This window comes from Cydia pomonella, chromosome 15 (genome assembly GCF_033807575.1).
Source record: "Cydia pomonella isolate Wapato2018A chromosome 15, ilCydPomo1, whole genome shotgun sequence".
NCBI lineage: Eukaryota > Metazoa > Arthropoda > Insecta > Lepidoptera > Tortricidae > Cydia > Cydia pomonella.
The window spans coordinates 19622039-19642435 of NC_084717.1; the positions used below are offsets into that span (position 1 = coordinate 19622039).

The 20397-nt window shown below is 35.2% G+C and overlaps 1 protein-coding gene across 1 annotated transcript in view; it reads left to right on the forward strand.

Annotated features, from left to right (window-relative positions):
• The first annotated feature begins 20083 nt into the window (after positions 1 to 20083).
• The window catches only part of LOC133525427 (parapinopsin-like), a 108264-nt gene continuing 107950 nt past the window's right edge, over positions 20084 to 20397 (forward strand). Inside the window, exon 1 of the mRNA XM_061861674.1 lies at positions 20084 to 20372. The gene's annotated coding sequence lies outside the window, so the exon portion shown is untranslated. The remainder of the gene's footprint in view (positions 20373 to 20397) is intronic.

A 20397-nucleotide genomic window follows, 5' to 3' on the forward strand; every position in this document is an offset into this window, starting at 1 on the left:
ATTTGTTATTTTGAAAATGAATGGCGCCATACATTCCATGACTATAGCAAAAAAATACAGTTTTAATTGGTTAATAATATTGAAACCAAATGCAGTAGCTTTCATTAAATACATAGAAAACATAAAGGACGAATTGGACATTCAACTTTTAAAGCGTAAAGCGGTAGAAATTTTACAGTTGTCTGTGAAATATCAAAAACACTCCAAATCTTCTCTTAAGTTTTCTATGATTGGTGCCGTTAACATACTAATTATTTCACAGGACCGTCGGCGTGCCAGATAAAATCCTTTCGCGGACCGGAACTGGCCCGCGGACTGTCCTGTGCCCACCACTGGAGAGCAACAAATTTAATTGAATTAATCGGCCCTATTATGGGCAGGTTTTCAGTAGCTGTTGTATAAAAGAAACATCGTCTTTCCTCCAAAATATTCCAAACTGTATTTATTATCTAAATACACGCATAATTAATTCTCAGAGACTGCAACAAGGTTTTCGTTAAAATACAACGGCTTTCAACCCTCAAAGGGCTTTACTCGACTCCTTATCCAGCGCAACCCATGTATTATTAAAAACATCGACTAATTACTGATAACAATGGACTTCATTATCTGATATGAAGCAAAAAGAAAAACTTAAAAAATAATATGAGGCATGAAGAAACCAATATTCATTTGTTGCTCGTGATTGGTCATTTTTTATAGTTGACTACAGCGTATCGAAATGAATATTATAGTTGAGTTGGGAACCCATACAGGATAGTTTAATAAACGAAATCTTAATTCATCCATTACAGTCTACGAGTACAAACCAAAGATAATACATTTACTGAATTAGATGTATTAAGTTTAATACAAATGCATGTTTCGAATTTGACAGCTAAAGTAAGCACGCTAAGCAAGAAGAATTTCGAACATTGACTCGCCATTTCCTATCTCTATCGCACTATTGCTGTCCCGCAGGCACAGTGGCATTGACCGTTAACATCATGGATGGGACATGGAGCAATTAATTACATTACACGCGTGTGATAGAAATAGCATATGGCACGTCAATGTACGAAATTCTTCGACTTTAGTGTCTTTACTTTAACATGACGGCTTGGTGCATTCGCCATCAGATATATCGGAGCGGCCAAGGTGCTCACTAATATCTGAACACGCCTCTATTGTGAAGGCGTGCGTGTTCAGATATTTTTTAGCACCGCGGCCGCTGCGTCCGATGTATCTGATGGCGACGGTTTCTAATTAAATATTTGGCCGAATACTATGCCACTATTCGGTATTCGGCCGAATAGTAAAATTGTGGCCGAATAGGCCGGATACCGAATAGTGACCGAATATTCGTTGCATCTCTTATTGTGATGTGAGTGTCGTTATGTTTCTATTTATTTCAAAGTCAAAGTCAATATATTCTTTATTCAATGATAATGCACGAGAAGAGTTTATGAAGTTTATGAAGAGTTGCCTAGCGGGGTTTCCGTGTGGGGCATATGATATAATCCTTACTGCACGCTTTTGCAAAATGAATACACGCTACCATTCCGCAGCCTCGCCCCAGAACTCTAGACCACAGCACATCACCGAAGGAACAGTGAGAAATATAGCTATTTCTCACTGTTTAGAAATAAAACAAATGTTAAAGCTATTTCTCACAAGGAACAGTGAGAAATATAGCTATTTCTCACTGTTTAGAAATAAAACAAATGTTAAAGCTATTTCTCACAAGGAACAGTGAGAAATATAGCTATTTCTCACTGTTCCTTAGCGCCCTTAGCTGCTGGTGAGGCAACATACGCGACCCACATCAATATGGTCATTCCATTTCAAGGCCACGTCTAAAGTCACTTAGTGCTATGTACCTGAGGACGGCGCCATCCACGTTAACACAGTGGGTACGGGGGCCTACCCCCTTGGCTTATGTGCACCACTTGGGTTTTGTGTAGATTTAAAACTACACCATTTGCAGAAAACCACCTCTGTAGCTTAAATATACCCGAGGCTATAATGTTCTCTAGAGATGGAATTGTGTTGGTTATTATAATATCGCAGGCATCGTCCGTAAAGATATACTTGTCACCAATTACGATTTTAGGTGAATCGTTTACCTGGATCAGAAAATACAAATTTGCTAAAGAAGAACCCTGGGGCACACCGATACTCCTATCAATATTCCCGCTATCAGAAAGTTGATAGAGACCTCATATATCCTATTGCCATTGTGACAAGTGACAAAGGTACAAAATGGGTCCTGAATTCAATCTTTTGACTGTACCGACAAGATTTGCCTAAATAATATAAAAAAAATAAAAAAAAATAAAAATCATTTATTTCAGACCTTGGTCCATACAGTGTTAGTACGACTTACTCTAAAAAAATATATTAAATTATTATTGAAATAAATTAAACTTACGATATTTAAGGGTTTAAAACTGGAGCCAGGCACATACACCAGTAATAACTACATACACTCATGCGAATTGTGTGTATGTAGCTACTGAGTGTACCCTGGTCCAGTGCACAAGAAGCTGACTGTCAAGCCTGTCAGCTATAATTGCCAGGAGACTGTTGCGGCTGCCCCGCAGGCGCCGCAGCGCGGCCGCGCAGCGCGCGCGCATGATGGCCTGGACCCGTCCACGCGCGCATCCGCGAACATCCCGGACGCGCTGCACCAGCGAGGCAACCGCAACAGTGCCCTGAAGGCATTGTTGTATTGGATACGTAGGTCGCTTAGCGACCTTTGCGTATAGCTGGTCCATAGTGCACATGTATAGAAGGTAGTGCAAAAAGCTCGAAACAATGTTATTTTTACTGGCGCGGTGCAACGCCTAAATCTATGTGCCAGCATATTTGCTCTAGTCGCCAGCGCCCTACGCTCCCTTTTTATATCCTCGTCATCCTTCATATTATCACACACTACATGTCCTAGGTACTTAAATACAGATACCTGTTTTAAAGGGACGCCATTGAGCAATACTGGGGGAAAATCATCCTTACATTTATTACTATGCTTAAAAATCATATATTCACTTTTAGTACAATTATATTTAAGGCCATGACTAATAGCATATTGCTCACATACATTTAGCAATTTCCTAAGCCCTCCTACCGAGGGGCTCAACAGCACCATATCGTCTGCATAACTAATGTTATTGAAACTAGTGTCTTGTATGCGACAGCCAACATGCATGCTGCTGAGCCTCTCGATAAGTGCATTTATATATATGTTAAACAATTTAGGGGAACTTACATATATAAATACATTTTGTTCTAAATGCTTCAAACAATGATTGTAAGTATACTTACTTATATTATTAAAGAAATTCACGGAAAGGCTTCCTTGATTTCAAGCAGGTTATAATTTCTTGAAGTCGATCAAGCGAAGTATTTTTGGAATGATCTGTTTTCATTTTAGTGTAGGAAATAAAGGTAGTGGACCCCGCAGTAATTCCTCTGCCAGAAAAAACTTTACAGTATGATAAAGTATCAATAAATAAAAAGTATTGTCTTAATTTCCAAAGAATAATAATAATAGGATTTAAGTAAATACCTAAAGTATTAAATCGTTAATATCTTTTTACGGAAAAATGCTCCGTTCAAACTTTCTTCATCAGACATATTCATGTAACGTATTACAACAATATATGAAATATCCAAAAAAATATCCCAGTAGAAATACCAATATTAATAAAATATAATTTTTGGACGTGTCTTGGACCGGAAAATTACTCCGTCTAATTTTTTCACTGGAATGCCATTTTATTGCCGTTTTATAGCTACAAAAGGAAAATCTAAAAAAAAAATCCATGTAACTATACTATTTTCAGAAATTGCCTTTTTACTCGCTGTGAAAAATTTCTCTATCCATTTTATTTATTGAATTAAGATCACAGTTTTATTTCCATCCAACTATCAAAACATCCAAAAAAAATAACGAGCGTATTAAAAACTTAACATATCGGGAGCAGTGTGCAGTGCGGGAGCGGTACCGGCCGCCGCAAGCGCGCGCGCCGCGCCTGCCCGGCGGTGGCAGCTTGCTACTTCTCTATTCATTCGCGTATCGCCTAGGTGCATAGGTTACATTCGAGTCGTACGTATTAGGCCATCAAACGAAGGAAAAAACGGGGAAATAATTCGTGTATAAGCGAATTTTGGCATAGTTGTAGATAAAGGTACCTTACATAACATACTGAAAGTACTGATAGAGGGGGGTGGCGCTATTGTGTACGGGGGAGGGAGGGTTTAAATGTCCCTTTTTTAGTTTATCTTAAATAACTCGTGAACGGTGGCCCATATCAAAGAATGATCTATCACGCAAATCATCTATGTAACATTTCCTACAAGAAAAATTCAGTACACCTTTTACTAGGATCAATATTTAAAAAGATATTAAAGCGGGAAAATTAAATCAAAATCAATTTTCTGGTCCATTTTTCTATATTTTCGTAAACGGTGGCAATTAGCAAAAAACGCTGTAAAATGTAAATAATCTACACAAAACTTCTACAAAAAAGATTCAGTACCCTTTGTGAAAGGATCAATATTTAAAAAGATATTAAAGAGGGAAAGTTAATTAAACCAATTCTAAGGTTCATTTTCTTTATTTTCGTAAATAATTTGTAAAGTATGACCCATAGCAAAAAAAAATGTCTTATACATAAATAAGTAACATAAAATTTTCTATGACAAATATCTAGCACACTTTTGATGCTAATTTTTTTGCGATTTAATGCGATTTAGCACGCTAGGATGAATATTTAAAAAGATATTAAAGCGGGAATGTTAATAATAATCAATTTTTAAAACCCTTTTTAGTTTTCATAAGTAACTCGTAAACGGTAGCCCGTAGAAAAACACGTTCTTATACATAAAGAATGCACATAATATTTCCTAAAAAAAATAATTCGATCACTTTTCTCTAGGATCAATATTTAAGAAGATATTATAGGGGGTAAATCAATTCATAGGTACTTTTTTGTGCGAGTCGGACTCGCCCACTGAGGGTTCCGTACTTTTTAGTATTTGTTGTTATAGCGGCAACAGAAATACATATAAATATAAATATTTCTGTCATAGCATGCCAAACTATAACCAGCGACAATGATATCGCTCGGAGCGCACGTGAGACAATTGCATCGACGCGGCTGCTAGCTCTAAATGGCCCTTTTTTAGTTTATCTTAAATAACTCGTAAACGGTGGCCCATATCAAAAAAATATGTTCTTTCACGCATATCATCTAAATAAAATTTCGAACAAGAAAAATTCAGTCCACTTTGTTATTTAAAGATTAGGCGGGAAAGTTAAATAAAATCAATTTTATTGTCCATTTTTCTATATTTTCGTAAACGGTGGCAATTAGCAAAAAACGCTGTAAAATGTAAATGATCTACATAAAACTTTCTACAAAAAAGATTCAGTACCCTTTGTGAAAGGATCATTATTTAAAAAGATATTAAAGAGGGAAAGTTAATAAAACCAATTCTAAGGTTCCTTTTCTTTAGTTTTCGTAAATAATTTCTAAAGTATTACCCATAGCAAAAAAATGTCTCATACATAAATAAGTAACATAAAATTTTCTATAAGAAATATGTAGCACACTTTTCGCTAGGATGAATATTTAAAAAGATACTAAAGCGGGAATGTTAATAATAATCAATTTTAAAAACCCTTTTTAGTTTTCGTAAGTAACTCGTAAACGGTAGCCCGTAGCAAAACACGTTCAAACATAAATACTTAACATAAAATTTTCTAGAAAAAAGATTTCTATTATTTTTCTTTAGGATCAATATTATTGAGATATTAAACCGCGAAAGTTAATTTTAATCAATTCTGCACATTATTTGTGTTTCTCGCTTTAAAACCTTAATAAATACTGATCTTAGGGAAAAATGTTCCGCATGTCTTTTGTAGAAAATTTTATTATATTTGTTTATATATATATTTTTTGCTATAGGTCATAATACTTTACAAATTATTTACGAAAAACTAAAAAAGAGATCTGAGGATTCATTGTAAGTAACTTTGCCCCTCTGACTAAAAAAAAACCAACAAGTGCGAGTCAGACTCGCCCACCGAGGGTTCCGTACTTTTTAGTATTTGTTGTTATAGCGGCAATAGAAATACATCATCTTTGAAAATTTCAACTGTATATCACGGTTCATGAGATACAGCCTGGTGACAGACGGACGGACGGACAGCGGAGTATTATTAATAGGGTCCCGTTTTAGCCTTTGGGTACAGAACCCTAAAAAGGACCTGGAAACTGATTATAATGAATTTTAATATCTCATTAAATATTGATCCTAGCGAAAAAAATACGGAACTTTTGTTGTACAAAATTACATTTCTATTATTAATGTATAAAGAACTTTTTGCATTGGGCCACTGTTTACGAGTTAATTACGAAAAACAAAAAAATTAGGGACTTGTAAATTGTTTGTGATTTACTTTCCCCCTTTAATATTGTTTTAAATATTGATCCTGGAGAAAAGTGGTCTGTATGTTTTTTGTAGGAAATATTATGTTAATTATTTATGTATAAGAACCTGTTTTGTTATGAGCTGCCGTTTAAGAGTTATTTACGAAAAATTAAGAAGTGACTTTAAAATTGATTAGTATTAATATTCCCGCTTTAGTATCTTTTTAAATGTTGATCCTAGCGAAAAGTTTCGTATATCTTTCTTGTAGTAAAAATTATGGTTAATATTTATGTATGAGAGATTTTTTGCTATGGATCATACTTTACAAATTATTTACGAAAAACGAAAGAAAAGGAACCTTAGAATTGATTTTAATTGACTTTCCCCCTTTAATATCTTTTTAAATATTGATACGCTCAAAAAGTTTACTGAATCTTTTTTGTAAAAAAAATGTGTAAATAAATTATTTACGTTTAACAAGGTTTTTGCTATTTACGGGTTATTCACGAAAATATAGTAAAATGGACCATAAAATTGATTTTAATTAACTTTCCCGCTTTAATATTTCTTAAATGTTGATCCTAGCGAAAAAGTGCACTGAATCTTTCGATTCGGCAATTTTATATATATTATTTACGTTAAAGAACATTTTTTGCTATGGGCCACCGTTTACGAGTTATTTAAGAAAAACTGAAAAAAGGAACCTTTTAAACTCAGTCAGTCTATGTGGGCGTCTAAAGAAGGTAGCTGGCAGGGACTGGATGCAGAAAATGGGAAAACGTACTTTGTGGCGCATCTGGGGGAGGCCTATGTCCAGCAGTGGACTGCAACAGGCTGACGATAATGATGATGAAGTATCTTTCAGCTTATAGTACAAGTTTCATCAAAACTGGTTCAGTAGTTTTAAAGATCTCAATGGTTAAGTTTTAAGATATCGCAATTTATTAACGATAAGCATACAATAAGTAGGTAATCTTTATTACGTGGCAAAAATTCTAGAACCTAGTTGTTTTTGACGTCGGTTGTTATTAACGTCTTTAGCGTGATATTATTCTAATCAATGTTATATAAAACTGCGTAAGTATATATTATTCGGTACAAAGAAAACGCAAAAATCACTAAATGTAGTGTAGACTCACACATCAGTGACAACGACAAGTCCCTTCTTAAATGTGGACTGCGGGTCACGCGGTCGGGTCGTACTAGTAGCACAAGGACACTAATCTGCACTTAACTGCTAAAGGAAGACGGTACATTATTGCGTAACCGCGGGATGGATTTATCTTCGCTTCAAAAATTTCGGTGTTCTGGATGATATTTCTTTTGGATATTTTGAATTTAAGTGTATACGTATATATTTAGTATATATTTAAAAGAATACAGGCTGAGAATTTTTCCACTCTCAGTTTTTAATAGTTGTAAAATACATACATTTGGGTATGTATTTTTTTTTGGATATTCTTACCCACTACGCCAAATTATATTCTAAGATCATATAAGAAGAAAAAAATGACAGAGCAATTTTCCGATGAAAATGAGCGTCAAAAAAGGAATTATCATTAAAAAAAAAATCTCATGTTTGACAAAAATTTTAGATTTTTTTCTAGTATTACATACTGATACAAATAACTTATTTGGTAAAATAATTTTGGACAGAGGAATTACTCGGTTAAACATATAAACAGATTTATATTTTTACGTATAAATACCTAACTTAGGTTTTTTTTTTTTTTGGATATTTATATGTTAGTTTCGGCTCATACTATACAATAACCAAGCAAAATTTCATGGACTGAGAAATTATTGCATGGGTCTCCATACAACAACTTGCTAGATTTACTACACTATTTTCGCGACGGTTTCTTATTAACAATCGGTTTTTAATTATCCCTTGTAGTCCTTAAGAAAAAGGAAAAGAAGGCAATATTCTAAAATATTCTAATAATTAATTACTCTTTTTATCTTTGTTGATTGTATTACAGAAATTAAAATATTTTAGAAAATGTTATTTTAAGTAGAAATACTACTTTATAAATAGTAGGTAGTACAGTCAGCAGCAATAGTAGCTGATGAAACAACACGCCAAAAGTATCTGATATTCTGGATAACTTTTCCAAATATAGATCAAATAAAAAGGAAGTAAAAAGTCATTTATTGAAGTAGGATTTTACAATCTCTTTTGAATCGTCAAAAGCACATTATAAATAAATAAATTAAAAATAAATACCTAACAGCTTACAAAATAGAAAATTCAACATTTATAATTTACTATCAATATACATTTCATAATTCATTCATTTATTTATAGGAGGCCATGCATTTTTGTTATTAATATCCTCTCCGACTGTGTAATATGCCTTATGCTGTAGACCAGATTTAACATATTTTTTTAAGTCTAGGAAATGGTATCAATCGATTTCTAAAATTCACGTTCAAAACTCAAAAAGCGGAAAGTTAGCTCCTGATACCGGAAAGAAAAGTGCTCAGGAAGATTCTGGGACCTGTCCGAAGTGACAACGGCTCCTGGAGGATCCGGAAAAATGCCGAGATCGAAGAGTTGGTGGCTGAGCCCAATATCATCGGCGTAACTAAATCCCACAGACTTCGCTGGCTCGGTCACCGACTCAGAATGGGGGAGGGTCGCGTAGTCAAGGAAGCGTACTTGGGGCGACCAACCGGCCGTCGACCGATCGGGCGCCCCAGGTACCGCTGGTGTGATGTCGTGGAGGCGGACCTGCGTCGGCTGAATGCCAATTCATGGCAGGAAACCGCGCTGGATCGGGACAGGTGGCGTTCTCTCGTTTCGGAGGCCAAGATTCTTTTTGGATCGCTGAGCCAAAGCAGTTAGTTAGTTAGTTACGTTCAAAATGATATTTTTTACAGTTTAAATTGTTCTACATATAGAACCATCAATTTTTCCCAAGTATATTCAATCTTTACTGAGGGCTTGTGGCAACCCAGCCACTTGTTCGTTGGTTGTTTTTTTTTTTTTTTTTTTTTTTTTTTTTTTTTTTTTTTTTTTTTTTTTTTTTTTTTTTTTTTTTTTTTTTTTTTTTTTTTTAATGAACACAATGCAAGTTAACAGTGTCAGACCAATTCACTTACATGCTAGGAAAACATACATTATCAAGAATAATAACTTTACATGCTGAATCAAAGACATACAAAAATATAAAAATCATTTGCAACGTTCACATTTATATTGTATTGTATTTTCATCTCCTTCGTATCTTCGTTTTTAATGATATGTTACTTTGTCACTTTCTGTCGTAAAATGCAGATTATTTTTTATTTTTTATTTTTTTATGGTAGAGGAGGTAAACGAGCAGACGGATCACCTGATGGTAAGCGATTACCGCCGCCCATGGACACCTGCAACACCAGAGGGGTTGTAAGTGCGTTGCCGGCCTTTAAGATGGGAGTACGCTCTTTTCTTGAAGGTTTGAAGGTCGTATCGGTCCGGAAATACCGCAGGCGACAGTTCATTCCACAGTTTAGCTGTGCGATGCAGTTTAGATGTGCGAATTAATTCAATTAACATAATTTCCTGCTAAGTATTCTTTTGAAGTTTGTTAAATTTTATTTATTAATAGCTTAAGTCTAAATGTCTTACTGTACTTATATTGTTTATCCTAAGATACTGGAATAAGCTGTGGTTACCTATAATTGGACAAACATCTACCCTTAATGTTATGTAAGCTACAGATTATTTTTTCTGTAATGTATTGTATGTTGGTGATCCTAAAAAAAAAAATATGTCGAATAAAGCGATATGTTCTTCTTCTTCTTCTTCTTCCATCCCTTTTCCCTTTATTTGGGGTCGGGCCTCCTCACATATTTGCGCCAGGATGTCCTGTCCTGGGTTGTTTGTTCTGGCAATTGGGCTTGCTTGAGGTCTCCTTGTATTTTTGACCACCAGGTCGTTTTTAAATATTTAACTTTAATCCGAATTGCCGCTCGTTAGCGCCGTAAAGCACTTTTTAATTAAACTCTCGGATGCTGATTCGCTTAAGCCAATATCCCCTTTCAAAAAATTTACATTGAAAATGGACCAAGTTACAGATAGCCTCTGAATTAAAAAAATTTTACGGGTTTGGTCTTGTTTTGACATGACCTTCGCTTCGCTGAGATCGCTCAAGGTAATTGGTACTCGCGAAATGCCGGGTTGTATGACAGGAGGAGGATTAGGCATCTCGCTCACGCTTAATGGTTCGCGCGAGATGCACTGCGACACGTGTCAATGTCACATAACACACAAGTTCATAACCGTAACAATTTTTTTTTACCAGAATCGGTCCAGTTATGTTATTTTGGCTGGTATACTTAATGAACTTAAGAACAATAAAAAGGAATATATCACCAACATTTATGAAAGTGCAAGTTGTCAAAATGATCTTTAATACAATGAGATCTCAGAACACATATTGATATTTATTAATGTAGGCACGTAAATAAATATTAATTGATTGTAGTGTAAAAAAATATTCACTAGCAGGGCCTGTCCACCTCATCCCAGAAAAAAACCCTTTAAGTGGCTTAGTCGCTAACGATTGGCTTTTCCTTTGTATTGCTTATTACCGCCCGTTCACTCGACTTAGCGTTAGGAAGGGGTTTCCCTTTCAGAGATACCGCTAAAATGAAAGGGCCCTTCCTAATTGAAAAAATTATGACACTTGTGCCTTCAACGCGATAAACACCCTGTCCTTTACTTTAAACATAAATAAGCAATATTTGATTCTATTTTCACGAAGAGAAAGGTGAAAATGGCGTTATAATTTATAATCAATACCCCTTCAACAGGTTAGCGCTTAGGAACAGGTATCAGCGTACCCGTATTATAAAGTGCTTAAAAAGCCACATGAAAGTGTTTTAGTTAGCAACAGCTTTGGTAAACAAAGCCTTACAAAATACCCCTTCCAAAACCCTCGAAGGGGATACCAGACTGGTCCCTATTCACTAGCACAAGTTATTTAACAAAAATCAAATTGGTGCCTCTTTCTAAGTATAAAAATACCTTTGTCAAAATACACCGCTCCTCCGTAGAGATTAACAACATCGTAATAAGAATAAATAAATATCTGAGGACAATCTTACACAAATCGACCAGCTCTAAACTAAGCATAGCTTGTACTATGGGTACTAGGCAACGATATACGTACGTGTATAGATAAATATATACCGATAAACATAGAAAACACCCATGACTCAGGAACAAATATCTGTGTTCATCACAAAAAAAATGCCCTTACCGGGATTCGAACCCGGAACCATCGGCTTCATAAGCCAAGCCAGACCGGTCGCCTAAAGGCGAAATTCAAACAGTATGCGGCACTGTGCGGCACATGCATTTTTGTATCGTATATGCTTGTGCCGCACAGTGCCGCAGTGGTGGAATTCCGCCTTTAATATATAGGGAATAAGATCGTGTGCCTACACATATTTTTTGGCACTTTGTTCGTGTCTATATTCAATAACTTGACTGTAACCTGTCTAATATGCCAGAGCAACTACCTAATATACACAGCTGTACAGCGCCGACTAAATAATGTGCTGTAAAATTTAAAGCACGAATTTGTCTCATAGCGGGATTCCACCAGTGTGCGGCACTGTGCGGCACAAGCATCAGGACAAAAATGCTTGTGCCGCAAAGTGCCAAGTGCCAAGTGCCACACTGATGGAATCCGCCTTAAGTTAGTGTGTACGTGTACAAATATTTAGCACATTTTTAAACAGGTCACTTTCAAAATTCAAATTCAAAATTCAAAAATTTATTCTGCAAGTAGGCCTCAAGGGCTCTTTTACAAGTCAATACAACATTTATAGTAACATCATATAGTGACATGAAAAATACATAACAACATTTATAAATACAACAGCCAATACCTGGGTAAACATTACATTATAATAATCTTAAAATAAATAATTAATACAATACAATAGAGATGTATAGTCTCTATGGTTAAAAACACATTAAATCTGGAGATGTAAAAGGTCCCCAATGTCAGAGTACTAATACTAATAAAATTTGGAGGTGTAAAGTCTCTCCAAGTGTCAAAATAAAATTTATACTAAATAAATAAACCGCGTCTGGACTGTTAAACTAGCAGTCTCATAAACTAATGTTACATTCTGTACATAACTAGTATGTACCAAGTCAAGTATATTATACAATATGACAGAGACGTATAGTCTCCACGGTTAATACATTAAGTTTGGAGATGTATAAGGTCCCCACGGTCTGAGAAAAATAATAATACACAATAATAAGATTTGGAGGTGTAAAGGTTCTCCAAATGTCAAAGAATAAAAAAAATAAAAAATTGTATGAAATACATATTTCACGTCAAGAGACTGTTAAGCTAACAATCTTAAAACTAGTTCTACAGAATACATAACTACTATGTATTTAATATGTCAATGTCATCATCAAAATAACTAAAACATAACAAACATTAATACATAAGGTTGAACAGCTAGAAACAACAGCGCCATATGCCTCTCCGGGACACTTCACGCAAAACTATTACAGCTTTTGAGACTGTATACTTGGCCATGATTCCGTGTCTCCCAAGTAGTCATCTATTTTATAGTATCCCTTTTTGAGAAGTGCATTTTTGACGTATTGCTTGAATGAAGTATAGGGCAGGTTCCATGCCTCTAAGGGTACTTTGTTATAAAATGTTACACAGTTTCCCATGAACGATTTTTTAACTTTCTGTAGACGAAGCTTGGAGACTACTAACTTATGTTTATTTCGCGTATTATAACTATGGATATCGGACAGTTTCTTAAAGGACTTTATATTCTTATGCGTATACATTATCACATCTAGTATGTATTGTGAAGCTACTGTGAGAATATCTATTTCCTTGAATCGTTCTCTCAGTGAGTCACGAGAAGCCATGTTATAAATAGATCTGATTGCCCTCTTCTGAAGAACGAAGATGGTTTCTATGTCAGCTGCTTTGCCCCACGCCAGTATGCCATAAGACATAATACTGTGAAAGTAACTGAAGTAAACTAGGCGAGCTGTCTCCACGTCAGTAAACTGCCTGATTCTTCTTACTGCATACGCGGCAGAGCTCAACCTTTTCGCCAGGGCAGATATGTGAGGGGCCCATTGCAGTTTACTATCTAAAGTAAGGCCCAGAAAAACCGTATTCTCGACAAGGTCCAGCGTTTCGCCATTTAATGTGATGATAGTTTCAGATTTTCTTACATTCGGCAGCGAAAATTTGACACATTTCGTCTTTTTCGCATTAAGAAGTAAGTTATTTGCTGTGAACCATTCTAGTACCTTTTCCAAAGTTTCATTGACTTGGCTATAATCGCTCAGTTTCCTGTCAACTTTGAAAATTAGTGAGGTGTCATCAGCAAATAAGACTATCTCACATTTATGTTTTACAAGGTTCGGCAGATCATTTATATATACAAGGAAGAGAAAAGGACCCAAAATTGAACCCTGTGGAACTCCGAGCTTTACAGTCATTCCAGTAGACTCCGTTCCATTTACAACCACTTTCTGGGTTCTTTGGTTTAAGTAAGACTTAACAAGGCTTAGAGCTTCCGTTGACAGACCGTAGTGCTTCAGCTTGTGTAGAAGTGTGTCATGCTCCACGCAATCAAATGCTTTGGACAGATCGCAGAAGACACCTATAGCATCTAGCGAGTGTTCCCAGGCGTCGTATATGTGCTTGATTAGTACAGAGGCGGCATCAGTCGTCGAACGACCTCTTGTAAAACCAAATTGCTGATCTTGAAGTAGTTCATTCGAGTTGAAATGTCGAAGCAATTGGTTTAATACAATTTTTTCAAACACTTTACTGAGAACAGGAAGTATTGAAATAGGTCTAAAATTTCCAAGGTCATCTTTGCTGCCCGCTTTAAATAGAGGAATGACCTTACTGTACTTCATCAGATCGGGAAATACACATTCTCTAACACAAGCATTAAATATATCGGCCAAATACGGTGCCACTACGTCGATTACAGATTGCATGACTTTCACAGAGATCCCCCAAAAGTCCTCAGTATTCTTTAATTTCAAGGACTTGAACGTTTTAATGATTTCATGGGGGTCAGTATATTGGAAGTATAATTCCATGCTGCATTTCTTGACATTGTTTGTATCTAAGTAAACACCAGCCTTTGCTACAGAGGAGTTCAAGTTCCGTGTAGCATCTGTGGCTATGTTGGTGAAAAAGTGTTGAAAGGCGCCAGCAACATCCAGGTCTGCAGACAATATTCGGTCTTGAACTTTCAGTCTGTAGTGGCCATCACGGGGTTTCGTTTTTCCAGTTTCAGTGTTTATTACAGTCCAAGTAGCTTTTACTTTATTGTCAGCTGACCTGACTTTCTGACCTATAAAGGCAGACTTAGCCGCGGCGCAGACTTTCTTAAACACTTTTGAATATTTTTTTACATATTCTGCAAAATTCTCGTCATGGTTAATGCTCCTCATTTCATACAGGTCATACAATCTATTCCTACTCTTATGGATGCCCACTGTGGCCCATTCACTAAACCTTGTTTTCAGTGATCCTTGCTTTAGAGTCTTTGTTTTAAAAATATTCTTGTGGACGTCATGTATCACATTCGACAGTTCCTTGTATAGTGTATCAGGATCTTGCTCACCTGTAATCAGTGCTGGTACCTTGGATATAACACCTTCTCTAAACCTTTCCATTCGACTGGCAGTGATGGGTCTATATGTAAATGATTGCTGTTGTCTTATAACATTGACTTGGAAATAGGCTTTTTGACCACAGTGATCAGAGTTGAAGCAGCTAAAGATCTCTTTTTTTATAACTTCACAATTATAGAATACATTGTCCAAACATGTCGCCGTGCTAGCTGTAATCCTTGTGGGCTCGTTGAATAGCGGAAACAAGTCAAAAGACTGATAAAGGTTTAGAAGTCTTACAGTGTGTGCATGTGTGGGATCTAATATATTAACATTAAAGTCCCCATAAACTATTATCTTCTTACTGCTAACAAAGACTCGTTTCAACGCACTCACGCTTTTTAAATCAAAATTGTGAAAAAATCGTTCTCACGGAAATTTGGTTGCTCGAATTCTCGATATGTGGCGTTTGGCAATTCAGTTACCACAAAACTTATGGCGCCTTACAGCGCCTTTTTCTGCTAACAAATGAGACATTTTCCTTAAAGATAGTTTATTTTTCAAGTATAATAATATAATACAATAAATAAAATTACAAAACTTGTCGTATTTTATCATACCTAATAGGTACAACAAAAAATGGGGTGGACCGTCGAAAATAGGAAAGAAAAACAATGGATTTTTGGACCACAGGTCAACAAACAAACATTTATTAAGCAAATAGGCCACAGGGACACTTTTATATGTCAATTTTTTATAATCAATAAAATAACAAAGTTCAATTACAAATATGGAATCAATGAAATAGATTAGTTATTAAAGATGTAGACAGTCTCTAAATATGGAATTGGTAAAATAAATCTTTTAAACTTTACACATCTTTTACTCGTAATTTATCTTTGGTTGTAACAGACGCAAAGTCGCAAAGCACTAAATGGAAAACGGCACTCACTGTAGCTCAAACTTTTCCAATTGAACTAGAAAAACTAGATTTGTCAAAGAACTTTGAAATCAGTTTAACTTTTTGGCCTTTCCAATTTTAAGCTCAGCGGTGCAATTTCAGTGTTTCTATACCGTGACAATGACGAAGTATTAATTATGAGCCAAATAATCACGAATTATTATGCCATAATACGCAATGGTTAAAAAATAAATGCTTTTTTAATTGTATAGTCTATTAAATACACTGTGTCTTTATTAAACTCGTAAAATTTGAAGGGTGCATTCCTGAGCTTAAATAAAGTTTCTTTCTCAAAGTATTCTAATTAACTCCGTTTTAGAGATAATCAATAATTTATTTTTATCTGATCAAGCTCCTGTGAGCGAGTACATGTTCCTTAGGATATGTTTACACATTAATTAGTATTTTTAATTATAGTCCAATTCAATTACCATATTGCCGGTAAGGGCTCATTCATTAATTACATCACACGTTATTTCGAACTATTATTTACAGCAGCCTAACTTTGGTAACAGTTTTTCCGTATGAGATTGTTTTCCTTACCTCCATCCTCCATTTATGTAAGTACTGACATTGAGTGTAAGTTTTTCTAGTTTACTAACAAAAATAAGGATCACCTGGTCTGAATTTTAAGTATTTTATTTTATTTTATAGAGCCATTTTTTTAACTTTAACAGAATGGAAGTTAGTTGACTTTATTAAAGGTAAAATGGAATGTTTAAAATGGAAGAATGTATATACTTTTGAGGGGTATTTTCATCCGCTACTTTTGATGCTGATTGTACACAGTAAAGCTGAAAGCAAATTAAAATAATATAAGAAACCGTCAATAAAATTACATGAATCAAAATGAGATTCTAAATATTTAACAATACATTTTACTCCGAACAATATTTCTGGAAACACCGACATTGTTCAGTTTCCATTATTCATATAAATTTATTCATTCGCAATATAATTTAAATCTACATGAATTCAGTCCCAAATTATTGAATTTACTCACCCTGTATGATTGCATAACAATAAGTATAATTATGCACAGCGTGTAGGTTTTCAGGCATGGACATACAGAATACGAATTGTGACCTATAACCCCAGTAAGTGCATTTGTTTGTGAGATTGATATTTGTTCCTGATTCGGATATTTCCTATGTATTTAAGTATTCGTATATTATATACATCGTTTTCTGAGTACCCACAACAATACAATACAATACAAATACTCTTTATTGCACACCTCAATACAGAAACAGTACAAATAATACAACACATAAAGAAGAGGTAAACAACAGGGGGCCTATCGCTAAAAAGCGATCTCTCAACACAAGCTTTATTGAGCTTACTGTGGGACTCAGTCAATACCTATAAAATATAAAATTACACTTTAAATTATGCTAAACTAAATCTATATATTAGTATCGTCATTCATATTTACATAATATTATTTAGGTAATAAAATGGATACAATTCAAAACAAATGTTCTACAAATAATAATATTTCATTATTATATTTATTAATTATATATATCGTTGTCTAAGTACCCTCAACACAAGCCTTATTGAGCTTACTGTGGGACTTGACAATTTGTGTAATAATGTCCTATAATATTTATATTTATTTAAATTACAACACTAAACCTTGCGATGACAAAGCAACTTTGAAGTGATTTGCTTAAGATTTAATACCTTTATTATCAACCGCAATTTTACCGGTATTCAGGGATTAAGGAAAACATCCTTTTGTGCTTAACTTCTTTACTGGTTTTATTATATTTACCTAATAAAGCTTTGTTTATTCGCTGCTTACCTTGAAACATAATAGCCACTAAGTACCTACTATAAAATGTATAGGATAACTTAAGAAGAATCCTCAGGGTAATTCCCATTTCTAATCGCCAATTTCTCAAAACGAAAATTAAAGAGAATTTTCTCAATAATTACACCAGTAATGATAACTGATGTAGTAAAAATTAATGTGGTTAATTTGACATTTCCTGCAGTAATGCAGTCCGCAACATGACTGCAGCAGTATTGCAGTGCGAAATTACTACGGACTGCAGTGGTGAGGCAAATACTCTAAGAACAAATTAAGTTAATTACCTATGAAATTTTTTTTTTTTTTACAAATACGCCAAATATTGGGATTCGTTGTCAAAATGCCGGGACAACGCGAGGAAGAAGAAGACGAATGTTTTTTTAACAAGTAGTCATACTAATATGTAAAAAAAATTTTCTGCAAGTAGGCTTCAAGGGCTCTTTAACAAGTCAATACAACATTTATAGTGACATGAAAAATACATAACAACATTTATAAAATACAACAGCCAATACCTGGGTAAACATTACATTATAATATAATATACATACAACAGAGATGCATAGTCTGTATGGTTAATAATACATTAAATCTGGAGATGTTAAAGGTCTCCAATGTCAGAATACTGATACCTAATAAAAGGAGGTGTAAAGTCTCTCCAAGTGTCAAAATGAAAGCTCATGGGAGCCTAGGATCCACTTGGTAACTCTTAAATCCCAAAAATTGGCGTAGACACTAGTTTTTAAGGCAGTGTCTGCCATCTGATCTTCCAATCCAGATGGTAATCTAGGCTTTATACGGATTAGTCCGGTTTACACACGATGTTTTCCTCCACCGAAAAACAGCCGGTAAAAGCTGGGGTTTGAACCCGCGACCTCCGGATTGAAAGTTTTACCTAGGTCTTACCGCTAATCGAGCGCTTTTCCAGCGAATCACATTTTAATATTACTAAATACCAAAAATAGCCACGCGAAAGCAGTACATCAAAATATGTTTTGTAACACTTGTTAAGCGGCTTTGAGTCTCTTGGCTCTTTTGAAGTCTTTCGGATATAGCGTTTAGTTACCTACCTTACTGCTTTCATCTCGAGATCTTTATGAATGGCGTAGCTTTTATTCGATGTTTAGCGTAATTTTACTGCGTGGTATCGAAATATTAAAAAAAAATTGTTTCACGGGACTGCCGACAAATGTTGAACAATTACGTGTGTATTTTTATTCGATGTTAAGCATAATTTTATTGCGTGGTATCGAAATATTAAAAAAAAAAACAGTTTCACGGGACTGCCGACAAATGTTGAACAATTGCGTGTGTATTTTTTACACACTTTTATTTAGCTTCACCGCGTATCTTTTTTGTATAAATCTTCAAATATACATATATGTGCTTCAAATCTTGTAACTTAAATTTGAACCACTTCCTGTACCCCTAGTGTAAATATTTTCGACAGCGAAACGTGACGTACGCGTTTGCGTTAAGTGTCATTTTGTATGAGATTTTTGACTTTCCTAAACGTCCCGCTTGGCGCGCTGTTCAAAAACCCATACAAAATGAGACTTAACGCAAACGCGTACGTCACGTTTCGAAATCGAAATTATTTACACTAGGGGTACTGGTGTCTGTTTGAGCTGAAATATGGTATACTTCCGTATTTCCGATGACGATGCAATAGTATGCTAACATGAAGCTGATCTGATGATGCAGTCGGAAGGTAGCCAAAGGAACTCTTCGATGGGAAAACGTAAACATATTGAGTTTAGGCTAATTTGAAAGGTGTCCGGAAGTAATTGATAGACATACATAAAAGAAAAAGTGCAGTCGGCAATAAAAGTGTGTATCAAAAATATTTTTGAAGGTTACTTGTTGAATCGACAGGACCCGGTTGCGACCGACCGACCGACAGGATGCCAACATGTATATGTATGTACCTACATACTGAGATACATACACAATATATGTACATACTTACGTAGAGTACAGAGGTGTAGGTAACAGTAACAGTGTCGTGAGTTCAAAGGTTTTTTCCCATCTCAAAAAATGCCCAACGTGCCTAAAGAAGTTTTCACTTAAAAATAGTTACGCAAATATTAGTTAATCATATTAATTAACTTTTGTTTTGCTGCAACGCACACAGCACACATTACCTTTTATTGATACTTTGTTTGGCCCAGTGGTTGACTGGTAGAGAATGCCGTAAGGCATTAAGTCCGCCATTTGTACGTTTTTGTATTGTGCAATAAAGGTTAAATAAATAAATAATAAATAAATAAAAACAACCGAATTGAGAACCTGTTTCTTTTGAAGTCTTGAACTCTGTTCCAAAATTTTTTTCCTGTGTGCGTATCTGAATTGAATTCTAATCTAAAATAGCTTGACCGTAAAGAAATTTTGCTGTAAAACAAAATGCAGCAACAGGTGGAAGCTATATAAAGGGGCGGGAAGCCGATACGAGCTAGTCCCGCGACAGCTCCCGACGGGGGAGGTTCTCTCGCGCGCCAAGTGTCTTTACGTAACTCAACTCGAAAGTTAGGATTGAATGTGATTGGACTGATGTGGTAAGTGACTTGATAAGGATGTTTA